Below are 17,287 nucleotides of genomic sequence, written 5' to 3'. Positions count from 1 at the left end.
AGAAATAAGGCTAGCAAAGATATCCACGAAATACAGATGTACCTCTGTGAGATGAATTAACAGAACACTAAGCAGTTTCTCAGAAAGCTTCGTTCCAGATTTCATCTGAGGGTATTTCCTTTTTCACCATAGCCCTCTATGGGCTTCCAAATATCACTTTGCCAGTTTCAAAAGAACTGTCTTAGCGAAAGGCTCCATGAGGGGAAAGCTGTAACTCTGTGAGATGATTTCACAGAACACAAAGAAGTTTCTCAGAAAGCTTCTTTCTCTTTGTTATCGGAGGATATTTCCTTTGGCCCTATAGTCTTCAAAGGGATCCGAAATATCTGTTCTCAGATTCCACAGAAAAAAGGCTAGCAAAGAGATCCACGAAATACAGATGTAATTCTGTGAGATGAATTAACAGAACACTAAGCAGTTTCTCAGAAAGCTTCTTTCCAGATTTCATCTGAGGATATTTCCTTTTTCACCATAGCCCTCTAGGGGCTTCCAAATATCACTTTGCCAATTCCACAAGAACTGTCTTAGCGAAAGGCTTCTTGAGGGGAAAGCTGCAACTCTGTGAGATGATTTCACAGAACACAAAGAAGTTTCTAAGAAAGCTTCTTTCTCTTTGTTATCGGAGGATATTTCCTATGGCCCTATAGTCTTCAAAGGGATCCAAAATATCTGTTCTCAGATTCCACAGAAATAAGGCTAGCAAAGAGATCCATGAAATACAGATGTAACACTGTGAGATGAATTAAAAGAACACTAAGCAGTTTCTCAGAAAGCTTCTTTCCAGATTTCATCTGAGGATATTTCCTTTTTCACCATAGCCCTCTATGGGCTTCGAAATATCACTTTGCCAATTTCAAAAGAACTGTCTTAGCGAAAGGCTCCGTGAGGGGAAAGCTGTAACTCTGTGAGATGATTTCACAGAACACAAAGAAGTTTCTCAGAAAGCTTCTTTCTCTTTGTTATCGGAGGATATTTCCTTTGGCCCTATAGTCTTCAAAGGGATCCGAAATATCTGTTCTGAGATTCCACAGAAATAAGGCTAGCAAAGAGATCCACGAAATACAGATGTAACTATGTGAGATGAATTAACAGAACACTAAGCAGTTTCTCAGAAAGCTTCTTTCCAGATTTCATCTGAGGATATTTCCTTTTTCACCATAGCCCTCTATGGGCTTCCAAATATCACTTTGCCAATTCCACAAGAACTGTCTTAGCGAAAGGCTTCTTGAGGGGAAAGCTGTAACTCTGTGAGATGATTTCACAGAACACAAAGAAGTTTCTCAGAAAGCTTCTTTCTCTTTGTTATCGGAGGATATTTCCTTTGGCCCTATAGTCTTCAAAGGGATCCGAAATATCTGTTCTCAGATTCCACAGAAATAAGGCTAGCAAAGAGATCCACGAAATACAGATGTAACTCTGTGAGATGAATTAACAGAACACTAAGCAGTTTCTCAGAAAGCTTCTTTCCAGATTTCATCTGAGGATATTTCCTTTTTCACAATAGCCCTCTATGGACTTCCAAATATCACTTTGCCAATTTCAAAAGAACTGTCTTAGCGAAAGGCTGCGTGAGGGGGAAAGCTGTAACTCTGTGAGATGATTTCACAGAACACAACGAAGTTTCTCAGAAAGCTTCTTTCTCTTTGTTATCGGAGGATATTTCCTTTGGCCCTATAGTCTTCAAAGGGATCCGAAATATCTGTTCTCAGATTACACAGAAATAAGGCTAGCAAAGAGATCCACGAAATACAGATGTAACTCTGTGAGATGAATTAACAGAACACTAAGCAGTTTCTCAGAAAGCTTCTTTCCAGATTTCATTTGAGGATATTTCCTTTTTCACCATAGCCCTCTATGGGCTTCCAAATATCACTTTGCCAATTCCACAAGAACTGTCTTAGCGAAAGGCTTCTTGAGGGGAAAGCTGCAACTCTGTGAGATGATTTCACAGAACACAACGAAGTTTCTCAGAAAGCTTCTTTCTCTTTGTTATCGGAGGATATTTCCTTTGGCCCTATAGTCTTCAAAGGGATCCGAAATATCTGTTCTCAGATTCCACAGAAATAAGGATAGCAAAGAGATCCACGAAATACAGATGTAACTCTGTGAGATGAATTAACAGAACACTAAGCAGTTTCTCAGAAAGCTTCTTTCCAGATTTCATCTGAGGATATTTCCTTTTTCACCATAGCCCTCTACGGGCTTCCAAATATCACTTTGCCAATTCCACAAGAACTGTCTTAGCGAAAGGCTTCTTGAGGGGAAAGCTGCAACTCTGTGAGATGATTTCAGAGTACACAAAGAAGTTTCTCAGAAAGCTTCTTTCTCTTTGTTATCGGAGGATATTTCCTTTGGCCCTATAGTCTTCAAAGGGATCTGAAATATAGGTTATCAGATTCTACAGAAATAAGGCTAGCAAAGAGACCCATGAAATACAGATGTAACACTGTGAGATGAATTAACAGAACACTAAGCAGTTTCTCAGAAAGCTTCTTTCCAGATTTCATCTGAGGATATTTCCTTTTCCACCATAGCCCTCTATGGGCTTGCAAATATCACTTTTCCAATTCCACATGAACTGTCTTTGCGAATGGCTTCTTGAGGGGAAAGCTGTAACTCTGTGAGATGATTTCACAGAACACAAAGAAGTTTCTCAGAAAGCTTCTTTCTCTTTGTTATCGGAGGATATTTCCTTTGGCCCTATAGTCTTCAAAGGGATCCGAAATATCTGTTCTCAGATTCCACAGAAATAAGGCTAGCAAAGAGATCCACGAAATACAGATGTAACTCTGTGAGATGAATTAACAGAACACTAAACAGTTTCTCAGAAAGCTTCTTTCCAGATTTCATTTGAGGATATTTCCTTTTTCACCATAGCCCTCTATGGGCTTCCAAATATCACTTTGCCAATTCCACAAGAACTGTCTTAGCGAAAGGCTTCTTGAGGGGAAAGCTGCAACTCTGTGAGATGATTTCACAGAACACAAAGAAGTTTCTAAGAAAGCTTCTTTCTCTTTGTTATCGGAGGATATTTCCTATGGCCCTATAGTCTTCAAAGGGATCCAAAATATCTGTTCTCAGATTCCACAGAAATAAGGCTAGCAAAGAGATCCACGAAATACAGATGTAACACTGTGAGATGAATTAAAAGAACACTAAGCAGTTTCTCAGAAAGCTTCTTTCCAGATTTCATCTGAGGATATTTCCTTTTTCACCATAGCCCTCTATGGGCTTCGAAATATCACTTTGCCAATTTCAAAAGAACTGTCTTAGCGAAAGGCTCCGTGAGGGGAAAGCTGTAACTCTGTGAGATGATTTCACAGAACACAAAGAAGTTTCTCAGAAAGCTTCTTTCTCTTTGTTATCGGAGGATATTTCCTTTGGCCCTATAGTCTTCAAAGGGATCCGAAATATCTGTTCTGAGATTCCACAGAAATAAGGCTAGCAAAGAGATCCACGAAATACAGATGTAACTATGTGAGATGAATTAACAGAACACTAAGCAGTTTCTCAGAAAGCTTCTTTCCAGATTTCATCTGAGGATATTTCCTTTTTCACCATAGCCCTCTATGGGCTTCCAAATATCACTTTGCCAATTCCACAAGAACTGTCTTAGCGAAAGGCTTCTTGAGGGGAAAGCTGTAACTCTGTGAGATGATTTCACAGAACACAAAGAAGTTTCTCAGAAAGCTTCTTTCTCTTTGTTATCGGAGGATATTTCCTTTGGCCCTATAGTCTTCAAAGGGATCCGAAATATCTGTTCTCAGATTCCACAGAAATAAGGCTAGCAAAGAGATCCACGAAATACAGATGTAACTCTGTGAGATGAATTAACAGAACACTAAGCAGTTTCTCAGAAAGCTTCTTTCCAGATTTCATCTGAGGATATTTCCTTTTTCACAATAGCCCTCTATGGACTTCCAAATATCACTTTGCCAATTTCAAAAGAACTGTCTTAGCGAAAGGCTGCGTGAGGGGGAAAGCTGTAACTCTGTGAGATGATTTCACAGAACACAACGAAGTTTCTCAGAAAGCTTCTTTCTCTTTGTTATCGGAGGATATTTCCTTTGGCCCTATAGTCTTCAAAGGGATCCGAAATATCTGTTCTCAGATTACACAGAAATAAGGCTAGCAAAGAGATCCACGAAATACAGATGTAACTCTGTGAGATGAATTAACAGAACACTAAGCAGTTTCTCAGAAAGCTTCTTTCCAGATTTCATTTGAGGATATTTCCTTTTTCACCATAGCCCTCTATGGGCTTCCAAATATCACTTTGCCAATTCCACAAGAACTGTCTTAGCGAAAGGCTTCTTGAGGGGAAAGCTGCAACTCTGTGAGATGATTTCACAGAACACAACGAAGTTTCTCAGAAAGCTTCTTTCTCTTTGTTATCGGAGGATATTTCCTTTGGCCCTATAGTCTTCAAAGGGATCCGAAATATCTCTTCTCAGATTCCACAGAAATAAGGCTAGCAAAGAGATCCACGAAATACAGATGTAACTCTGTGAGATGAATTAACAGAACACTAAGCAGTTTCTCAGAAAGCTTCTTTCCAGGTTTCATCTGAGGATATTTCCTTTTTCACCATAGCCCTCTATGGGCTTCCAAATATCACTTTGCCAATTCCACAAGAACTGTCTTAGCGAAAGGCTTCTTGAGGGGAAAGCTGTAACTCTGTGAGATGATTTCACAGAACACAAAGAAGTTTCTCAGAAAGCTTCTTTCTCTTTGTTATCGGAGGATATTTCCTTTGGCCCTATAGTCTTCAAAGGGATCCGAAATATCTGTTCTCAGATTCCACAGAAATAAGGCTAGCAAAGAGATCCACGAAATACAGATGTAACTCTGTGAGATGAATTAACAGAACACTAAGCAGTTTCTCAGAAAACTTCTTTCCAGATTTCATTTGAGGATATTTCCTTTTTCACCATAGCCCTCTATGGGCTTCCAAATATCACTTTGCCAATTCCACAAGAACTGTCTTAGCGAAAGGCTTCTTGAGGGGAAAGCTGTAACTCTGTCAGATGATTTCACAGAACACAAAGAAGTTTCTCAGAAAGCTTCTTTCTCTTTGTTATCGGAGGATATTTCCTTTGGCCCTATAGTCTTCATAGGGATCCGAAATATCTGTTCTCAGATTCCACAGAAATAAGGCTAGCAAAGAGATCCACGAAATACAGATGTAACTCTGTGAGATGAATTAACAGAACACTAAGCAGTTTCTCAGAAAGCTTCTTTCCAGATTTCATCTGAGGATATTTCCTTTTCCACCATAGCCCTCTATGGGCTTCCAAATATCACTTTTCCAATTCCACATGAACTGTCTTTGCGAAAGGCTTCTTGAGGGGAAAGCTGCAACTCTGTGACATGATTTCACAGAACACAACGAAGTTTCTCAGAAAGCTTCTTTCTCTCTGTTATCGGAGGATATTTCCTTTGGCCCTATAGTCTTCAAAGGGATCTGAAATATCTGTTCTCAGATTCCACAGAAATAAGGCTAGCAAAGAGATCCATGAAATACAGATGTAACACTGTGAGATGAATTAACAGAACACTAAGCAGTTTCTCAGAAAGCTTCTTTCCAGATTTCCTCTGAGGATATTTCCTTTTTCACCATAGCCCTCTATGGGCTTCCAAATATCACTTTGCCAATTTCAAAAGAACTGTCTTAGCGAAAGGCTCCGTGAGGGGAAAGCTGTAACTCTGTGAGATGATTTCACAGAACACAACGAAGTTTCTCAGAAAGCTTCTTTCTCTTTGTTATCGGAGGATATTTCCTTTGGCCCTATAGTCTTCAAAGGGATCCGAAATATCTGTTCTCAGATTCCACAGAAATAAGGCTAGCAAAGAGATCCACGAAATACAGATGTAACTCTGTGAGATGAATTAACAGAACACTAAGCAGTTTCTCAGAAAGCTTCTTTCCAGATTTCATCTGAGGATATTTCCTTTTTCACCATAGCCCTCTATGGGCTTCCAAATATCACTTTGTCAAATTCAAAAGAACTGTCTTAGCGAAAGGCTCCGTGAGGGGAAAGCTGTAACTCTGTGAGATGATTTCATAGAACACAACGAAGTTTATCAGAAAGCTTCTTTCTCTTTGTTATCGGAGGATATTTCCTTTGGCCCTATAGTCTTCAAAGGGATCCGAAATATCTGTTCTCAGATTCCACAGAAATAAGGCTAGCAAAGAGATCCACGAAATACAGATGTAACTCTGTGAGATGAATTAACAGAACACTAAGCAGTTTCTCAGAAAGCTTCTTTCCAGATTTCATTTGAGGATATTTCCTTTTTCACCATAGCCCTCTATGGGCTTCCAAATATCACTTTGCCAATTCCACAAGAACTGTCTTAGCGAAAGGCTTCTTGAGGGGAAAGCTGTAACTCTGTGAGATGATTTCACAGAACACAACGAAGATTCTCAGAAAGCTTCTTTCTCTTTGTTATCGGAGGATATTTCCTTTGGCCCTATAGTCTTCAAAGGGATCCGAAATATCTGTTCTCAGATTCCACAGAAATAAGGCTAGCAAAGAGATCCACGAAATACAGATGTAACTCTGTGAGATGAATTAACAGAACACTAAGCAGTTTCTCAGAAAGCTTCTTTCCAGATTTCATTTGAGGATATTTCCTTTTTCACCATAGCCCTCTATGGGCTTCCAAATATCACTTTGCCAATTCCACAAGAACTGTCTTAGCGAAAGGCTTCTTGAGGGGAAAGCTGTAACTCTGTCAGATGATTTCACAGAACACAAAGAAGTTTCTCAGAAAGCTTCTTTCTCTTTGTTATCGGAGGATATTTCCTTTGGCCCTATAGTCTTCATAGGGATCCGAAATATCTGTTCTCAGATTCCACAGAAATAAGGCTAGCAAAGAGATCCACGAAATACAGATGTAACTCTGTGAGATGAATTAACAGAACACTAAGCAGTTTCTCAGAAAGCTTCTTTCCAGATTTCATCTGAGGATATTTCCTTTTCCACCATAGCCCTCTATGGGCTTCCAAATATCACTTTTCCAATTCCACACGAACTGTCTTTGCGAAAGGCTTCTTGAGGGGAAAGCTGCAAGTCTGTGACATGATTTCACAGAACACAACGAAGTTTCTCAGAAAGCTTCTTTCTCTTTGTTATCGGAGGATATTTCCTTTGGCCCTATAGTCTTCAAAGGGATCTGAAATATCTGTTCTCAGATTCCACAGAAATAAGGCTACCAAAGAGATCCATGAAATACAGATGTAACACTGTGAGATGAATTAACAGAACACTAAGCAGTTTCTCAGAAAGCTTCTTTCCAGATTTCCTCTGAGGATATTTCCTTTTTCACCATAGCCCTCTATGGGCTTCCAAATATCACTTTGCCAATTTCAAAAGAACTGTCTTAGCGAAAGGCTCCGTGAGGGGAAAGCTGTAACTCTGTGAGATGATTTCACAGAACACAACGAAGTTTCTCAGAAAGCTTCTTTCTCTTTGTTATCGGAGGATATTTCCTTTGGCCCTATAGTCTTCAAAGGGATCCGAAATATCTGTTCTCAGATTCCACAGAAATAAGGCTAGCAAAGAGATCCACGAAATACAGATGTAACTCTGTGAGATGAATTAACACAACACTAAGCAGTTTCTCAGAAGGCTTCTTTCCAGATTTCATCTGAGGATATTTCCTTTTTCACCATAGCCCTCTATGGGCTTCCAAATATCACTTTGCCAATTTCAAAAGAACTGTCTTATCGAAAGGCTCCGTGAGGGGAAAGCTGTAACTCTGAGAGATGATTTCACAGAACACAAGGAAGTTTCTCAGAAAGCTTCATTCTCTTTGTTATCGGAGGATATTTCCTTTGGCCCTATAGTCTTCAAAGGGATCCGAAATATCTGTTCTCAGATTCCACAGAAATAAGGCTAGCAAAGAGATCCACGAAATACAGATGTAGCTCTGTGAGATGAATTAACAGAACACTAAGCAGTTTCTCAGAAAGCTTCTTTCCAGATTTCCTCTGAGGATATTTCCTTTTTCACCATAGCCCTCTATGGGCTTCCAAATATCACTTTGCCAATTCCACAAGAACTGTCTTAGCGAAAGGCTCCGTGAGGGGAAAGCTGTAACTCTGTGAGATGATTTCACAGAACACAACGAAGTTTCTCAGAAAGCTTCTTTCTCTTTGTTATCGGAGGATATTTCCTTTGGCCCTATAGTCTTCAAAGGGATCCGAAATATCTGTTCTCAGATTCCACAGAAATAAGGCTAGCAAAGAGATCCACGAAATACAGATATAACTCTGTGAGATGAATTAAGAGAACACTAAGCAGTTTCTCAGAAAGCTTCTTTCCAGATTTCATTTGAGGATATTTCCTTTTTCACCATAGCCCTCTATGGGCTTCCAAATATCACTTTGCCAATTTCAAAAGAACTGTCTTAGCGAAAGGCTCCGTGAGGGGAAAGCTGTAACTCTGTGAGATGATTTCACAGAACACAACGAAGTTTCTCAGAAAGCTTCTTTCTCTTTGTTATCGGAGGATATTTCCTTTGGCCCTATAGTCTACAAAGGGATCCGAAATATCGGTTCTCAGATTCCACAGAAATAAGGCTAGCAAAGAGATCCACGAAATACAGATGTAACTCTGTGAGATGAATTAACAGAACACTAAGCAGTTTCTCAGAAAGCTTCTTTCCAGATTTCATTTGAGGATATTTCCTTTTTCACCATAGCCCTCTAGGGCTTCCAAATATCACTTTGGTAATTCCACAAGAACTGTCTTAGCGAAAGGCTTCTTGAGGGGAAAGCTGTAACTCTGTGAGATGATTTCACAGAACACAAAGAAGTTTCTCAGAAAGCTTCTTTCTCTTTGTTATCGGAGGATATTTCCTTTGGCCCTATAGTCTTCAAAGGGATCCGAAATATCTGTTCTCAGATTCCACAGAAATAAGGCTAGCAAAGAGATCCACGAAATACAGATGTAACTGTGTGAGATGAATTAACAGAACACTAAACAGTTTCTCAGAAAGCTTCTTTCCAGATTTCATTTGAGGATATTTCCTTTTTCACCATAGCCCTCTATGGGCTTCCAAATATCACTTTGCCAATTCCACAAGAACTGTCTTAGCGAAAGGCTTCTTGAGGGGAAAGCTGTAACTTTGTGAGATGATTTCACAGAACACAAAGAAGTTTCCCAGAAATCTTCTTTCTCTTTGTTATCGGAGGATATTTCCTTTGGCCCTATAGTCTTCAAAGGGATCCGAAATATCTGTTCTCAGATTCCACAGAAATAAGGCTAGCAAAGAGATCCACGAAATACAGATGTAACTCTGTGAGATGAATTAACAGAACACTAAGCAGTTTCTCAGAAAGCTTCTTTCCAGATTTCATCTGAGGATATTTCCTTTTTCACCATAGCCCTCTATGGGCTTCCAAATATCACTTTGTCAAATTCAAAAGAACTGTCTTAGCGAAAGGCTCCGTGAGGGGAAAGCTGTAACTCTGTGAGATGATTTCATAGAACACAACGAAGTTTCTCAGAAAGCTTCTTTCTCTTTGTTATCGGAGGATATTTCCTTTGGCCCTATAGTCTTCAAAGGGATCCGAAATATCTGTTCTCAGATTCCACAGAAATAAGGCTAGCAAAGAGATCCACGAAATACAGATGTAACTCTGTGAGATGAATTAACAGAACACTAAGCAGTTTCTCAGAAAGCTTCTTTCCAGATTTCATTTGAGGATATTTCCTTTTTCACCATAGCCCTCTATGGGCTTCCAAATATCACTTTGCCAATTCCACAAGAACTGTCTTAGCGAAAGGCTTCTTGAGGGGAAAGCTGTAACTCTGTGAGATGATTTCACAGAACACAACGAAGTTTCTCAGAAAGCTTCTTTCTCTTTGTTATCGGAGGATATTTCCTTTGGCCCTATAGTCTTCAAAGGGATCCGAAATATCTGTTCTCAGATTCCACAGAAATAAGGCTAGCAAAGAGATCCACGAAATACAGATGTAACTCTGTGAGATGAATTAACAGAACACTAAGCAGTTTCTCAGAAAGCTTCTTTCCAGATTTCATCTGAGGATATTTCCTTTTTCACCATAGCCCTCTATGGGCTTCCAAATATCACTTTGCCAATTCCACAAGAACTGTCTTAGCGAAAGGCTTCTTGAGGGGAAAGCTGTAACTCTGTGAGATGATTTCACAGAACACAAAGAAGTTTCTCAGAAAGCATCTTTCTCTTTGTTATCGGAGGATATTTCCTTTGGCCCTATAGTCTTCATAGGGATCCGAAATATCTGTTCTCAGATTCCACAGAAATAAGGCTAGCAAAGAGATCCACGAAATACAGATGTAACTCTGTGAGATGAATTAACAGAACACTAAGCAGTTCCTCAGAAAGCTTCTTTCCAGATTTCATCTGAGGATATTTCCTTTTCCACCATAGCCCTTATGGCCTTCCAAATATCACTTTTCCAATTCCACAATAACTGTCTTTGCGAAAGGCTTCTTGAGGGGAAAGCTGCAACTCTGTGAGATGATTTCACAGAACACAACGAAGTTTCTCAGAAAGCTTCTTTCTCTTTGTTATCGGAGGATATTTCCTTTGGCCCTATAGTCTACAAAGGGATCCGAAATATCGGTTCTCAGATTCCACAGAAATAAGGCTAGCAAAGAGATCCACGAAATACAGATGTAACTCTGTGAGATGAATTAACAGAACACTAAGCAGTTTCTCAGAAAGCTTCTTTCCAGATTTCATTTGAGGATATTTCCTTTTTCACCATAGCCCTCTATGGGCTTCCAAATATCACTTTGCCAATTCCACAAGAACTGTCTTAGCGAAAGGCTTCTTGAGGGGAAAGCTGTAACTCTGTGAGATGATTTCACAGAACACAAAGAAGTTTCTCAGAAAGCTTCTTTCTCTTTGTTATCGGAGGATATTTCCTTTGGCCCTATAGTCTACAAAGGGATCCGAAATATCGGTTCTCAGATTCCACAGAAATAAGGCTAGCAAAGAGATCCACGAAATACAGATGTAACTCTGTGAGATGAATTAACAGAGCACTAAGCAGTTTCTCAGAAAGCTTTTTTCCAGATTTCATTTGAGGATATTTCCTTTTTCACCATAGCCCTCTATGGGCTTCCAAATATCACTTTGCCAATTCCACAAGAACTGTCTTAGCGAAAGGCTTCTTGAGGGGAAAGCTGTAACTCTGTGAGATGATTTCACAGAACACAAAGAAGTTTCTCAGAAAGCTTCTTTCTCTTTGTTATCGGAGGATATTTCCTTTGGCCCTATAGTCTTCATAGGGATCCGAAATATCTGTTCTCAGATTCCACAGAAATAAGGCTAGCAAAGAGATCCACGAAATACAGATGTAACTCTGTGAGATGAATTAAGAGAACACTAAGCAGTTTCTCAGAAAGCTTCTTTCCAGATTTCATCTGAGGATATTTCCTTTTCCACCATAGCCCTCTATGGCCTTCCAAATATCACTTTTCCAATTCCACAATAACTGTCTTTGCGAAAGGCTTCTTGAGGGGAAAGCTGCAACTCTGTGAGATGATTTCACAGAACACAACGAAGTTTCTCAGAAAGCTTCTTTCTCTTTGTTATCGGAGGATATTTCCTTTGGCCCTATAGTCTACAAAGGGATCCGAAATATCGGTTCTCAGATTCCACAGAAATAAGGCTAGCAAAGAGATCCACGAAATACAGATGTAACTCTGTGAGATGAATTAACAGAACACTAAGCAGTTTCTCAGAAAGCTTCTTTCCAGATTTCATTTGAGGATATTTCCTTTTTCACCATAGCCCTCTATGGGCTTCCAAATATCACTTTGCCAATTCCACAAGAACTGTCTTAGCGAAAGGCTTCTTGAGGGGAAAGCTGTAACTCTGTGAGATGATTTCACAGAACACAAAGAAGTTTCTCAGAAAGCTTCTTTCTCTTTGTTATCGGAGGATATTTCCTTTGGCCCTATAGTCTACAAAGGGATCCGAAATATCGGTTCTCAGATTCCACAGAAATAAGGCTAGCAAAGAGATCCACGAAATACAGATGTAACTCTGTGAGATGAATTAACAGAACACTAAGCAGTTTCTCAGAAAGCTTTTTTCCAGATTTCATTTGAGGATATTTCCTTTTTCACCATAACCCTCTAAGGGCTTCCAAATATCACTTTGCCAATTCCACAAGAACTGTCTTAGCGAAAGGCTTCTTGAGGGGAAAGCTGTAACTCTGTGAGATGATTTCACAGAACACAAAGAAGTTTCTCAGAAAGCTTCTTTCTCTTTGTTATCGGAGGATATTTCCTTTGGCCCTATAGTCTTCAAAGGGATCCGAAATATCTGTTCTCAGATTCCACAGAAATAAGGCTAGCAAAGAGATCCACGAAATACAGATGTAACTCTGTGAGATGAATTAACAGAACACTAAACAGTTTCTCAGAAAGCTTCTTTCCATATTTCATTTGAGGATATTTCCTTTTTCACCATAGCCCTCTATGGGCTTCCAAATATCACTTTGCCAATTCCACAAGAACTGTCTTAGCGAAAGGCTTCTTGAGGGGAAAGCTGCAACTCTGTGAGATGATTTCACAGAACACAAAGAAGTTTCTCAGAAAGCTTCTTTCTCTTTGTTATCGGAGGATATTTCCTTTGGCCCTATAGTCTTCAAAGGGATCCGAAATATCTGTTCTCAGATTCCACAGAAATAAGGCTAGCAAAGAGATCCACGAAATACAGATGTAACTCTGTGAGATGAATTAACAGAACACTAAACAGTTTCTCAGAAAGCTTCTTTCCAGATTTCATCTGAGGATATTTCCTTTTTCACCATAGCCCTCTATGGGCTTCCAAATATCACTTTGCCAATTCCACAAGAACTGTCTTAGCGAAAGGCTTCTTGAGGGGAAAGCTGTAACTCTGTGAGATGATTTCACAGAACACAAAGAAGTTTCTCAGAAAGCTTCTTTCTCTTTGTTATCGGAGGATATTTCCTTTGGCCCTATAGTCTTCAAAGGGATCCGAAATATCTGTTCTCAGATTCCACAGAAATAAGGCTAGCAAAGAGATCCACGAAATACAGATGTAACTCTGTGAGATGAATTAACAGAACACTAAGCAGTTTCTCAGAAAGCTTCTTTCCAGATTTTATCTGAGGATATTTCCTTTTTCACCATAGCCCTCTATGGGCTTCCAAATATCACTTTGTCAATTTCAAATGAACTGTCTTAGCGAAAGGCTCCGTGAGGGGAAAGCTGTAACTCTGTGAGATGATTTCATAGAACACAACGAAGTTTCTCAGAAAGCTTCTTTCTCTTTGTTATCGGAGGATATTCCCTTTGGCCCTATAGTCTTCAAAGGGATCCGAAATATCTGTTCTCAGATTCCACAGAAATAAGGCTAGCAAAGAGATCCACGAAATACAGATGTAACTCTGTGAAATGAATTAACAGAACACTAAGCAGTTTCTCAGAAATCTTCTTTCCAGATTTCATTTGAGGATATTTCCTTTTTCACCATAGCCCTCTATGGGCTTCCAAATATCACTTTGCCAATTCCACAAGAACTGTCTTAGCGAAAGGCTTCTTGAGGGGAAAGCTGTAACTCTGTGAGATGATTTCACAGAACACAAAGAAGTTTCTCAGAAAGCTTCTTTCTCTTTGTTATCGGAGGATATTTCCTTTGGCCCTATAGTCTTCAAAAGGATCCGAAATATCTGTTCTCAGATTCCACAGAAATAAGGCTAGCAAAGAGATCCACGAAATACAGATGTAACTCTGTGAGATGAATTAACAGAACACTAAGCAGTTTCTCAGAAAGCTTCTTTCCAGATTTCATTTGAGGATATTTCCTTTTTCACCATAGCCCTCTATGGGCTTCCAAATATCACTTTGCCAATTCCACAAGAACTGTCTTAGCGAAAGGCTTCTTGAGGGGAAAGCTGTAACTCTGTGAGATGATTTCACAGAACACAAAGAAGTTTCTCAGAAAGCTTCTTTCTCTTTGTTATCGGAGGATATTTCCTTTGGCCCTATAGTCTTCATAGGGATCCGAAATATCTGTTCTCAGATTCCACAGAAATAAGGCTAGCAAAGAGATCCACGAAATACAGATGTAACTCTGTGAGATGAATTAACAGAACACTAAGCAGTTTCTCACAAAGCTTCTTTCCAGATTTCATTTGAGGATATTTCCTTTTTCACCATAGCCCTCTATGGGCTTCCAAATATCACTTTGCCAATTCCACAAGAACTGTCTTAGCGAAAGGCTTCTTGAGGGGAAAGCTGTAACTCTGTCAGATGATTTCACAGAACACAGAGAAGTTTCTCAGAAAGCTTCTTTCTCTTTGTTATCGGAGGATATTTCCTTTGGCCCTATAGTCTTCAAAGGGATCCGAAATATCTGTTCTCAGATTCCACAGAAATAAGGCTAGCAAAGAGATCCACGAAATACAGATGTAACTCTGTGAGATGAATTAACAGAACACTAAACAGTTTCTCAGAAAGCTTCTTTCCAGATTTCATTTGAGGATATTTCCTTTTTCACCATAGCCCTCTATGGGCTTCCAAATATCACTTTGCCAATTCCACAAGAACTGTCTTAGCGAAAGGCTTCTTGAGGGGAAAGCTGTAACTCTGTGAGATGATTTCACAGAACACAAAGAAGTTTCTCAGAAAGCTTCTTTCTCTTTGTTATCGCAGGATATTTCCTTTGGCCCTATAGTCTTCAAAGGGATCCGAAATATCTGTTCTCAGATTCCACAGAAATAAGGCTAGCAAAGATATACACGAAATACAGATGTAACTCTGTGAGATGAATTAACAGACACTGAGCAGTTTATCAGAAAGCTTCTTTCCAGATTTCATCTGAGGATATTTCCTTTTTCACCATAGCCCTCTATGGGCTTCCAAATATCACTTTGTCAATTTCAAAAGAACTGTCTTAGCGAAAGGCTCCGTGAGGGGAAAGCTGTAACTCTGTGAGATGATTTCATAGAACACAACGAAGTTTCTCAGAAAGCTTCTTTCTCTTTGTTATCGGAGGATATTTCCTTTGGCCCTATAGTCTTCAAAGGGATCCGAAATATATGTTCTCAGATTCCACAGAAATAAGGCTAGCAAAGAGATCCACGAAATACAGATGTAACTCTGTGAGATGAATTAACAGAACACTAAGCAGTTTCTCAGAAAGCTTCTTTCCAGATTTCATTTGAGGATACTTCCTTTTTCACCATAGCCCTCTATGGGCTTCCAAATATCACTTTGCCAATTCCACAAGAACTGTCTTAGCGAAAGGCTTCTTGAGGGGAATGCTGTAACTCTGTGAGATGATTTCACAGAACACAAAGAAGTTTCTCAGAAAGCTTCTTTCTCTTTGTTATCGGAGGATATTTCCTTTGGCCCTATAGTCTTCAAAGGGATCCGAAATATCTGTTCTCAGATTCCACAGAAATAAGGCTAGCAAAGAGATCCACGAAATACAGATGTAACTCTGTGAGATGAATTAACAGAACACTAAGCAGTTTCTCAGAAAGCTTCTTTCCAGATTTCATCTGAGGATATTTCCTTTTCCACCATAGCCCTCTATGGGCTTCCAAATATCACTTTTCCAATTCCACATGAACTGTCTTTGCGAAAGGCTTCTTGAGGGGAAAGCTGCAACTCTGTGACATGATTTCACAGAACACAACGAAGTTTCTCAGAAAGCTTCTTTCTCTTTGTTATCGGAGGATATTTCCTTTGGCCCTATAGTCTTCAAAGGGATCTGAAATATCTGTTCTCAGATTCCACAGAAATAAGGCTACCAAAGAGATCCATGAAATACAGATGTAACACTGTGAGATGAATTAACAGAACACTAAGCAGTTTCTCAGAAAGCTTCTTTCCAGATTTCCTCTGAGGATATTTCCTTTTTCACCATAGCCCTCTATGGGCTTCCAAATATCACTCTGCCAATTTCAAAAGAACTGTCTTAGCGAAAGGCTCCGTGAGGGGAAAGCTGTAACTCTGTGAGATGATTTCACAGAACACAACGAAGTTTCTCAGAAAGCTTCTTTCTCTTTGTTATCAGAGGATATTTCCTTTGGCCCTATAGTCTTCAAAGGGATCCGAAATATCTGTTCTCAGATTCCACAGAAATAAGGCTAGCAAAAAGATCCACGAAATACAGATGTAACTCTGTGAGATGAATTAACAGAACACTAAGCAGTTTCTCAGAAAGCTTCTTTCCAGATTTCATTTGAGGATATTTCCTTTTCCACCATAGCCCTCTATGGGCTTCCAAATATCACTTTTCCAATTCCACACGAACTGTCTTTGCGAAAGGCTTCTTGAGGGGAAAGCTGCAACTCTGTGACATGATTTCACAGAACACAACGAAGTTTCTCAGAAAGCTTCTTTCTCTTTGTTATCGGAGGATATTTCCTTTGGCCCTATAGTCTTCAAAGGGATCTGAAATATCTGTTCTCAGATTCCACAGAAATAAGGCTACCAAAGAGATCCATGAAATACAGATGTAACACTGTGAGATGAATTAACAGAACACTAAGCAGTTTCTCAGAAAGCTTCTTTCCAGATTTCCTCTGAGGATATTTCCTTTTTCACCATAGCCCTCTATGGGCTTCCAAATATCACTTTGCCAATTTCAAAAGAACTGTCTTACCGAAAGGCTCCGTGAGGGGAAAGCTGTAACTCTGAGAGATGATTTCACAGAACACAAGGAAGTTTCTCAGAAAGCTTCATTCTCCTTGTTATCGGAGGATATTTCCTTTGGCCCTATAGTCTTCAAAGGGATCCGAAATATCTGTTCTCAGATTCCACAGAAATAAGGCTAGCAAAGAGATCCACGAAATACAGATGTAGCTCTGTGAGATGAATTAACAGAACACTAAGCAGTTTCTCAGAAAGCTTCTTTCCAGATTTCCTCTGAGGATATTTCCTTTTTAACCATAGCCCTCTATGGGCTTCCAAATATCACTTTGCCAATTCCACAAGAACTGTCTTAGGGAAAGGCTCCGTGAGGGGAAAGCTGTAACTCTGTGAGATGATTTCACAGAACACAACGAAGTTTCTCAGAAAGCTTCTTTCTCTTTGTTATCGGAGGATATTTCCTTTGGCCCTATAGTCTTCAAAGGGATCCGAAATATCTGTTCTCAGATTCCACAGAAATAAGGCTAGCAAAGAGATCCAGGAAATACAGATATAACTCTGTGAGATGAATTAAGAGAACACTGAGCAGTTTCTCAGAAAGCTTCTTTCCAGATTTCATTTGAGGATATTTCCTTTTTCACCATAGCCCTCT

The sequence above is a fragment of the Macaca mulatta genome, chromosome 14, assembly GCF_049350105.2.
Source record: "Macaca mulatta isolate MMU2019108-1 chromosome 14, T2T-MMU8v2.0, whole genome shotgun sequence".
NCBI classification, from domain to species: Eukaryota; Metazoa; Chordata; class Mammalia; order Primates; family Cercopithecidae; genus Macaca; species Macaca mulatta.
This window is presented reverse-complemented; position numbering follows the sequence as displayed.